This window comes from Bos taurus, chromosome 1 (genome assembly GCF_002263795.3).
Source record: "Bos taurus isolate L1 Dominette 01449 registration number 42190680 breed Hereford chromosome 1, ARS-UCD2.0, whole genome shotgun sequence".
Classification (NCBI taxonomy): Eukaryota; Metazoa; Chordata; class Mammalia; order Artiodactyla; family Bovidae; genus Bos; species Bos taurus.
The window spans coordinates 144797064-144807272 of NC_037328.1; positions in this window are offsets into that span (position 1 = coordinate 144797064).

Below are 10209 nucleotides of genomic sequence, written 5' to 3' on the forward strand. Positions count from 1 at the left end.
CTTCCACAGTTCTTCAGGCACTCTATCAGATATAATCCCTTGAATCTATTTCCCCTCTTCATGTCTTTACAATATGTTGATGGTAATAATGATGACATTGTCTGGTGGGGTTTTCAATGTACATGGATGTTAAAATGGACTTCCCTGGAGGTGCGGAGGTAAAGAATCTGCCTGCAATGCAGGAGACACAGGTTCAATCCCTGGGTTGGGAAGATCCCCTCTGGAGAAGGAAATGGTAACTTACTCCAGTATTCTTGCCTGGAGAATTCCATGGACAGGAGCCTGGTGGGCTACAGTCCATGGGGTCACAAAGACTTGTGACTTGATTAGTGACTGACCGTGTACGCAGATGAAAAATAGACACAACTACATCATAAAAGGAGACCAGTGAGGAACACAGTTTTAACATTCCGGTTCATTTCACTTGCAATGGTAGAGTGGCCACTTCAAGTAGACAATGAGGTGTTTAGTATATATATTGTAATCCCTGGAGCAACTGCTGAAAAACTTATATAAAAAGATGTAGTTAAAAGCCTACTAATAAATTAGAATGTAATACTCAAAACCCTGATACAATAAAGGAATGCAGGAAAGTTGAACAGAAAAGTGAAAACCAAAGAGCAAACAGAAAATGAAGATTTGAACAACACCTAAATCCAATGATGTTAATAATTACATTGTGTAAACAACCTAAATACACCAGTTGCAAGACAGATACTGGCACATGGAGTTTCTAAAAATGTGGCCCAACTATATGCTGCCTGTAAGAAACACACTTTATTAATTTTTTAATTGAAGTATATAGTTGACTTACAGTGTTGTGCCAATGTCTGCTGTACAGCAAAGTGACTCGGTTATATGCACATATATTCTTTTTAATATATTCTTTACCATTATGATTTATCATAGGATATTGCATATAGTTTCTTGTGCTATACATTAGGACCTTATTTTTTATTGATTCTAAATTTAATAGAGAAACACACTTTAAATATGATAGTATAGGTAGGTTAATAGAAGATGGATGGGGAAGATATACCATGCACTAATAAAAAGAAAATTAGAATGACTGTGTGAATATCAAGCAAAGTACACTTCACATCAACGCACGTTACCAGGTGCATGGCAGGCCCTGACTTGAAAGGATCTATTTAACAAGACAATACAACAGTTGTAAAATGTGTATACATCTAATGACAGAATGTCAAAATATTAATACAGGAAGCAAAATTTGAAAGAAATAAAAGGAGAAATAGATGATTATAAGAGGAGGCTTCATTACTCCTCTCCCAGTAATCAATTTTTTAAAAAATTAGACACAAGATCAGCAAGTACACAGAAGACCTAAAAAACAGCACTGACCATCAGGACCCAAAGGACATTTCATCCGGAGCAGTAGGAGATGTCCACAGCACGGCCACCAAGGAAGGCTGTGTCCAGGGCCACGGAGCAAAGCAGAGCACACTTAAGAGAACTGGAATCATGTGGGGTATGTTCTCCAGCTGCATGGCATTGCTAATTGGAATTGAACCAGAAAGCAAGCAACAGAAAGACACAGGGCACTCTCAGAAGAAATGATGTACTTCTAAATAATCCATGGATCAACAGAAGCCTCAAGGGAAATTAGAAAACATTTCGGATGGAATGAAACGAAACACAACATATTGTGTTTGTAGGAAGCAGCTAAAGCAACATGTAGAGGGAAATTCATAGCAGTAAACCTATCCATTAGAGACCCAACAGCATGAATGATTCACAAGCACTGTGCCAAGTGAAGAAAGCCAGGAGGAAATACATAAGGCTGGATAGAGACTCAGTGTGCGCAGGGGAGGTTAATAGCAAAACTGCAGTGAGAACCGCTTTCCAACCATCACAGGGATGGATCTGAAAGACAAAGAGGAAATGGGGTGCAGCATCCTGTGTCTAGTGCACAACACGCACCCTGTTTGGTGCAGCACCCCAGCCTGACGCCCACAGGGTGACTGGAGGGTCTGTGTCTTCATGCGGCGGCATTCGTACGAAGTGTCGTGAAATCCCATCTTCCAGGGATGTGGCTTCAGCAAACCCTGGGCACATCCGTGCTAGGGGATTGAAGTGGTTGAATGGCTGGCAGCAAGAAGGCAGACAGGGAGCTCTGACAACGTGGAGCAGAGGACATCACTGGCTTTGGTGGGGAGCGACCAAGAGGGACAGGGCTTTGCACTACAAGGAAAACTGAAGCCACGGACAAGTGAGCTTCTGCAGCAGGAGTCTGGGAATAATCTTCTCCCCTAGGTCAGCTAAGAAAGTCCATCTGCAGGCACTTCCGCCTTCACCTTCCAGATAGTTGACTTTATTTCATCAGGTGCTCATTGAGGACTCCAGGGCTGGGGCCTGACTCTAAGCACAGAAGGTGCATGGCCGTGCGCTCAGAACATCAGGGCCTGTGAGAAGGCAAGCATGTCATGGTGACATAAAGCAGGATGAGGGGGCCCCCAGTGTTCTAGGCGTGGAGGTGGGCGGGCAGGAGGCAGCCAGGTGAGTATAGAAAGAAGGGAGAGATGCCTTCCCCTTGAGGTCCTGAACATCAGCCTGGGTGCCCCAGCCTCCTTCCCACCCAGTCACGTCCCCACAACACACTCCCCGAGAGCACGAGAAGCAGGCTCCTTTGAGACAGTGTGCAGGTTAAGAAATATTCAATGATGGAGCACCATGAGAAGGGTTCCTGGCTCACTGTGCAGAGGTTCCCGTGGCGGGGCAGCTGGCGTCAGACACTGCAGCCCATGAGGCTGTGCCCGTGGGGTGGACGAGGAGGCATGAGACCTGGAGAAAGAAAGAGCCTGCACCCAGCACCCAGAAGGCAGAATGTAGTCCCTTGAGAACTCGCCCCATGTGACGAGCGGGCATTTAAGTGAACAGCGAGGCTGCCGGCAGCTCTTCTCCAGCCCTCCCTAGTCCCCAGCTCCTGGCAGGCAGTGCCACCATCTTGCCTCCCTCGGCCAACCCCCTCCCAACTGGCCTGCAAGTTCCCCCACCTCCTCCTCCACTCCAAATCGTCTTCTCCAACCCTTCCCCCCATCTTTGCTTTTTTTCTTTTTTAATTTCTTCCCACCAGTAACTTCCTACTGAGTGTTGATTCAGCTGCTGCTCTTTTGTGGGGAGGCGGGGGTGGGAGGCGCTGGCAGAGGCAGCTGTGGAGGGGCGGGTGGAGTAGGCACACGCCACTGGGGGTGGGGGGAGCAGAGCAGGAAATAGAACTAGCCATGCAGGTGCTCTAAACAATTCCCGCTCCCTTGAATCCCCACAAATCCACACCAACAGGCAGAAGTCACCCAGCCAGGGTGATGGAGATGCCCAGCCTAATCCAGGCCATGTGTGTGCGGTGGGATAGCCAAGTGAACCTAGAAAGGAGAAGAGGTCTGAGAGGCGGGGACTGCTTCTAACTCTCCTGTCCTGAACACTGGCCACAGCACCGCCGGCCCCACTTCCCATATCTAAACAGAGGGCCCTTTCTCCTTGCCTTCCTCCTTGTAGCTTTCTCTGTTCATGGGAGGAAGTTGAAGAGGTGACTCTCTCTCCCTGGCATGCCTGAAAGGAGGGTGTCTGAGCACCCCAGGAAGGCTGGGGTGGGGGCTGGCCTGGGCAGGGGTTGCTGGACCCTCCTCAAAGCACAGAGATGAACTGACAGGTTCGACGGTGTGGAAGGTCACACTGAGAAGAGTCCCTGGTGGACAGAGGAAGACTTGGCTCCAAGTTCAAAGGAGACTGAGCCAGCAGAAACGTTAAGCAACTATCAACTTGAGGGAAAACAAGAAAGCTGTGCCAAGATGAAAATGTAATTATCATGAGTGCACTTGGCTCGGCAGTGCACATTTACACAGTCAGAAGAAGGGAAGCACTGAGCCAGGTTAAAAATAAAACTGTGATAACAGCTCCAGCCAGAGGCGAGGGGTGGGTGGGGGTGTGAGGCACTATCACCTCCTCTACCAGAACAGGAAGGACACAGTGCTTTCCCACACCGCTCCCCTCAGCACAAAGGCCGGGCTGATCTGTGGGGCACCCACGGGTCAGGGGAGGGCATCAAATCCTAACCCAATCCCCTGGGTCGTTCCTCTCCTTCCTGGGACTTGTCACATTGCCATTTCCTGTTCAGTTTGTGTTTCCATTTGAGAACATCTTGGTGGATGCACGGCCATGGAAAGTCTGGGTTGCCTCCATCTAAGCAGGTTTTGTGTCTTCCATCCTGGATGGAGTAGCTCAGTTCCCACATTCGTTGTTTGGGCTCCTCCTCTCCTGGGGGCCCAGCTGCGAGCCTGGAGGCCGAGGCTAGGGCAGCCCTTGTACTTGGGGTCTAACAGCTGGCCTTGGTTTCCTACAGTCTCCCCCTCCCCCAGGTTGTGAGCATAAGTGAGGACATGGGAAAGAGTCCTGCAGTGGGCCTGGCACACAGCAGGTGCCCAGTAAATGTAAAGATTAAATCATAAAGAGAAGACTGAGACGAGGTCCCAGCCCTCATGTAGCTTTTTTTTTTGAAACTTCAGTTCAGTTCAGTCGCTCAGTGTGTCCGACTCTTTGCGACCCCATGAATCACAGCACGCCAGGCCTCCCTGTCCATCACCAACTCCTGGAGTTCACTCAGACTCACGTCCATCGAGTCAGTGATACCATCCAGCCATCTCATCCTCTGTCGTTCCCTTCTCCTCTTGCCCCCAATCCCTCCCAGCATCAGAGTCTTTTCCAGTGAGTCAACTCTTCGCATGGAGGTGGCCAAAGTACTGGAGTTTCAGCTTTAGCATCATTCCTTCCAAAGAAATCCCAGGGCTGATCTCCTTCAGAATGGACTGGGTGGATCTCCTTGCAGTCCAAGGGACTCTCAAGAGTCTTCTCCAACACCACAGTTCAAAAGCATCAATTCTTCGGCGCTCAGCCTTCTTCACAGTCCAACTCTCACATCCATACATGACCACAGGAAAAACCACAGCCTTGACTAGACGGACCTTTGTTGGCAAAGTAATGTCTCTGCTTTTCAATATGCTACCTAGGTTGGTCATAACTTTCCTTCCAAGGAGTAAGCGTCTTTTAATTTCATGGCTGCAGTCACCATCTGCAGTGATTTTGGAGCCCCCCAAAATAAAGTCTTAATTAAATAACTTTTGGCTGTGCTGGGTCTTTGCTGCTGTGTGGGCTTTTCTCTAGTCACCGTGAGCAGGGCTACTCTCTAGTTGCTGTACTTGGGCTTCTCAGTGCAATGCCTTCTCTTGCTGTAGAGCACGGGCTCTAGGGCATGTGAGCTTCTTTAATTGCGGCTCCCGAGCTCTAGGCACACGGGCTTCAGTGGCTGTGGTGCACAGGCTTAGTTGCCCCTTGGTATGGGGGATCTTCCCAGACCAGGGATCGAACCCGTGTCCCCTGCACTTGCAGGCAGATTCTTCTTTTTTTTTTTTTTAATTAACTAATTAATTAATTTTTTTTTTTAAGTTAGTTAATTTATTTTCGGCTGTGCTGGGTCTTTGTTGCTATGCGTGGGCTTTCTCTAGTTGCCACAAGTGGGGGATCCTCTTTGTTACTGCGGTACTTGGGCTTCTCATTGAGGTGGCTTCTCTTGCTGCAGAGCACGGGCTCTCGGTTGCAGGGGCTTCAGGAGTTGCAGCACACAGGCTCAGGAGTTGTGGCATGCAGACTTAGTTGCCCCGCAGCACGTGTGGAATCTTCGAGGACCAAGGCTTGAACTTGCATCCGCTGCAATGGCAAGTGGATTCTTAACCACTGGACCACCAGGGAAGTCCTAATTTATTTATTTTTAATTGAAGGATAATTGCTTTATGATATGGCAGGCAGATTCTTAACCACTGGACCACCAGGGATGTCCCACTCATGGAGCTTTTGAAAACATTACAGATTTTTTTTGAGGGGAGGGTCTATATCTAGATTTACAGAGCAATTTCTCATTAAATTTCCTGCTTCTACTTCCTAACATTGAGCTTGGGAGAACAATTTAACTTCTTTGCATTGGTTTCTTTTCATGTAATAACAGGAATCAGATTCTCTACTCCTTCCCTCCCAGAAATGCAGTGCAAAGGTGAACCTGGCTCCATGAGCTGAGAGAATGTATTAAGGAGGAGGCAGAGGAAAATGTGGCAACTGAGGCCTTCCTGGGCCGGCGGCGGGGGCGGGGCGGGGGGGGGGCGGCGGTGCGGGAATGTGGCACCACTGGTTCCTGCCCACCCCCAGGAGATGGTGGGTTTGGGGTTGTGAGATTTCGGGGGAACATCTGAAGAATTCTCTCCCTGCTCTCTGCCAGGATCCCTGGGAAGGTCCGTGAAACCCCACTTTCAACCCATTCTCCGCCACGGGGATCCCAGGCTTCAGCCACATCTCATTACCTGCCACATCCTTGTAGTCATCTATATTGTCACACCTGCATGGCTGGCTATGAGTCCACCGCCCCCCCCACCCACACATTCCATCCTGAAGGGTCCCACCTAAACCCTGCTGGCCTGTGGACCCCTTGTCCCTGCTGTGTTCCTAACTGGTCAGGAGCTGTCCCTTCCTCTGTCCTCAGGTGGCACTTTAGAGGCAGGTGTTGCATTGGTTGTGCAGAGGTAAAGGGCACTGGCTTGGGTGTGTGGCCTGGGACTCGGACTTGAAGCCAGACCCTTGCCCACCAATGAGAACACTGATCACAGTGCTGTCACCCAGCGTGGGGTTGCGAGCCACATGGTCACAGAGGAAGTGCAGTGGGTCTGGAGGGTGGCAAGAGGCAAACTTTCCTGGGGAAAAGCGTATAGCACCTATTTTTGGCCTGGCTGGCCATGTGACGTGTGGTGTGACAGCCACAGCCCATCATGCTGTGAAGAAGCAACGGGGTTTAAAAATGGGCAGAGGGTCAGTCTGTGGGTTGGGGTTCCCAGAACTCACTAGAGACCAGCAGTTCTCTGGGAGTGAGCACACCGGGGCGAGGCGCGGGGGAAAGAGCACTTGGGTGCCTGCTGGGAATGCAGTGGGTGCATGTCCAACCCACTGGATCAGACTCACTGTGGGGCTGGGTGTCTGTGTAACACAAGTGGCAGGTCATCAGCAGGGGGGACAAGCCCAAATGGGACCCTGAGCCCCATGCCATGCTGGCCTGCTTGGGAAGGTGCTAGGCACTGGGGAGGAAGGAGAGGTGGGAACAGAGCCTGAGACCACCCGACGCTGAAGCAGACCCTAAGGGTCATTGCTGTCTTGGAAACCTCTCTTGGCTTTCCTTGTCATTTCAAGACTCCTCCTGTTCCACCCAGAACCTCCCAGGGTGTACTAGTGGTAAAGAATCCACCCGCCAATGCAGGAGTCACAGGAAACAAGGGTTTGATCCTTGGGTCAGGAAGAGACCCTGGAGGAGGAAACAGCAACCCTCTCCAGTATTCTTCTTGCCTGTAGAATTCCACGGACAGAGGAGCCTGGCGGGCTACCGTCCATGGGGTCACAAGGAGTCAGACACGACTGAGCACACACACAGTTCTTCCTCCACTGCAGCACCTCACTGGCTCCCCAGTTCCCACTGAATCCCGAAGGTGGGTGTTGCTGTGCCTGGCCCACTGGGCTCCCCTGGCACCCTTGTGGGCATCTTCCATGAAGTGGCCATGTGCCCCCTCTGCACATCTGCTCCCTCCTCCTTCCCTCTCCCTCCTCCTCCCTCCCCTCTGGTTCTGGGTGCCAGCCCAGTGGCAGCCTCTTGGCCCAGCAGGACCTCTCCAGAAAGATCTCACATCCTCCATCACTGGGAAGCCCCTGCAGCTCAGGGTGGTGGGGTGGGGGTGGGGGTGGGGTGCGGGGTGGGTGGGGGAGTGGTGGGGGTGGGTGGGTGGGGGTGGGGGGTGGTGGGGGTGGGGTGGGTGGGGGTGGGGGGGTGGGGGTGTGGGGGTGTGGGGGTGTGGGGGTGGGGGGGAGGGCGGAGTCTGCGTTCTGACTTCTCCCGCTTATGTTTTCTTGCTCCAGGAACTAGCCGCATGGGCTCCATGGGTCAGCCTTGCTGCTGGCACCCAGAGGCGCAGGGTGAGTGAGCAGTGGGGGGCTCGGGGGGGGGGGCTGGGGTGGAGGACCAGGTACACCCCTCCCCCTCAGGGCAAGTAGCTCCAGGGTCTTAGGCCAGTTCCTCGAAGGTGCCCTTTTCTATCTGTAAAATGAGGGTGGGGGGTCCGCCTCTCAGGAAGCTGGGATGAAGTGCAGGAAGCTCTCAGCAGAACCTAGGAACATGGAGGCTGGGCAAGGTCAGGGCCAAGCCAGGTCTAGGTCAGGGCCAAGGCCAGGTCGCAGCCCAGCCAGGCTGCTGAGGGAGGCAGGGCAGAGAGGAGGAGGGGAGAGCGTGACACCCAGAAGGCGGCCACCGCTGGGGTGAGGCAGAGGGCAAGCAGGGAAGGAACATTTGCCTAGATCTGGGTGTGGCACTCCCACAGGGAGTGACCCTAGGAATCACGTGGGTGGGAGGCCGGCCTGGCTGACAGGCCAGCCAGCCGACCCTGGGCTAAGTGCTGGATGGGTACCAGGGAGATATAATCCCTTCAGTTCAGTTCAGTTGCTCAGTCGTGTCCGACTCTTTGTGACCCCATGAATAGCATCACACCAGGCCTCCCTGTCCACCACCAACTCCCGGAGTTCACTCAGACTCATGTCCATCCAGTCGGTGATGCCATCCAGCCATTATTAAAATTCCTATTGACTAAGGCTGCACTACCCCCGTGGGTGGGGGCAGGAGAGGAAAGAGGCTGCAGGCGCCTGGACACTATGGGGCACCTCTGGGAAATGGGATTGAAGGGGTTTTCACCTTAGAAACGGATTTCTGTATTCTCCAAATTGTCTATGAAAGCCATGTATTAATTTTATAACCAGAAAAGCATGCAACTATAAATTAAGTTAATGAAACGTAAACACAGAAATCAAGGGACCCACCCGCTCCCCCATCAGCGGGCTCTCTTCCTAGCTGCGGGAGGGCTGGAAGCGGGAAAATGAGCCTAGCTGGAAGCAGGGGCTGGCGGGCAACGGGCCAGGAATGCGACGGGCCAGGGCCCCCGCGGAGTCAGGTGGGAAGCCTACTGCCAGCCTCATCCTCTCGCCCCTCCCTCTCCACTTCCTTCCGATCACCCCGGCGACCACATTTAGGGCTCACTATTTTACCCCAAGAGTTTCTCATCGCAGCAACTCCACCACTCCCATAGTTTGCATTAGACCTTCCTGTCGCGTTGCTGGGCGTGGACGGGCGGAACCCGCTAGCCCCGCGGTGGCCGCCCGCGGAGGCGCACCGGTGGGGCCCCGGCCAAGAGGGATTCGTCCTCTTTCAGGGACGCTCAGACGACAGATGGCCCCACGAAGACCCAAACCGACCGTTTTCAACTCCAATGCCGGCCTCAGTCTAGCAGTCTGTAGCCAGTGGGGGAAGCCACTCCTCCGCAGCCTAGGGGGGTCTCAGCCGCAAGCCCCGGGATCCTGGAGCCTCCTTCCGGAACCCTTTCCTTAGGGGCCCTCGGGGCGGGGCAGGAAGGTCTGCAGTCGCGACTTTTCTTTTCTTTGCCCCCTCCTGGCTCAGGCGTCCCCAGGTCCGCACGCGGAGCCTCCGTCTGCCGCGGGGCGACCTGCCGGGTGCGGACAATCAGATCCTGAGCCTCACGCTCCACCGCGTGCGCTGCGCACCGGCTCGCGGCTCCTGCAATCTGAGCACCGGCCGCCCGCAGGTGCTTCCTGGTGCTTTACCTGTCGGCCTCAAAGAACCCCTACAGCAACTCAGTGTAGTGATGGGGAGACAGGCTCCTACCTTGCTCAGGTCACCTCCAAAACTGGCCAACTCCCCGGGGGCGCGTAAACCGGGCCTCCTCTCGGAGGAGAGGCCAGGCGGGGGCTGAGCGGAGAGGAGTGTGGCGGGTAATGGGGCAGAGAGGACGCATTCCGGGGCTGAGCAGGGCTAAGACAGGCTTATCTGGATTCACGCGGGGAGCTGGTGCAGCAGGACCACCCAGGACGGGCGTCCTGACACGGGGCACGTGGAAACGCGTAGGGACAGGGCAGCGTCCGGATGTATTGGGCCCTCGGGCTCCACATCCCAGCAAGATCGCTGGCCAGGGCGGCGCCCACGCTGCAGGGAGCTGGGCGCTGGGAGGGGCAGCGGGTCAGAGCCTGGCATCTGCAGCCCGGCTGTTCGCAGGTCCCCGTCCGCTCTCACGCGCAGCCCGGTGGGGTTTGGGAAACCCGAGAGCAGAG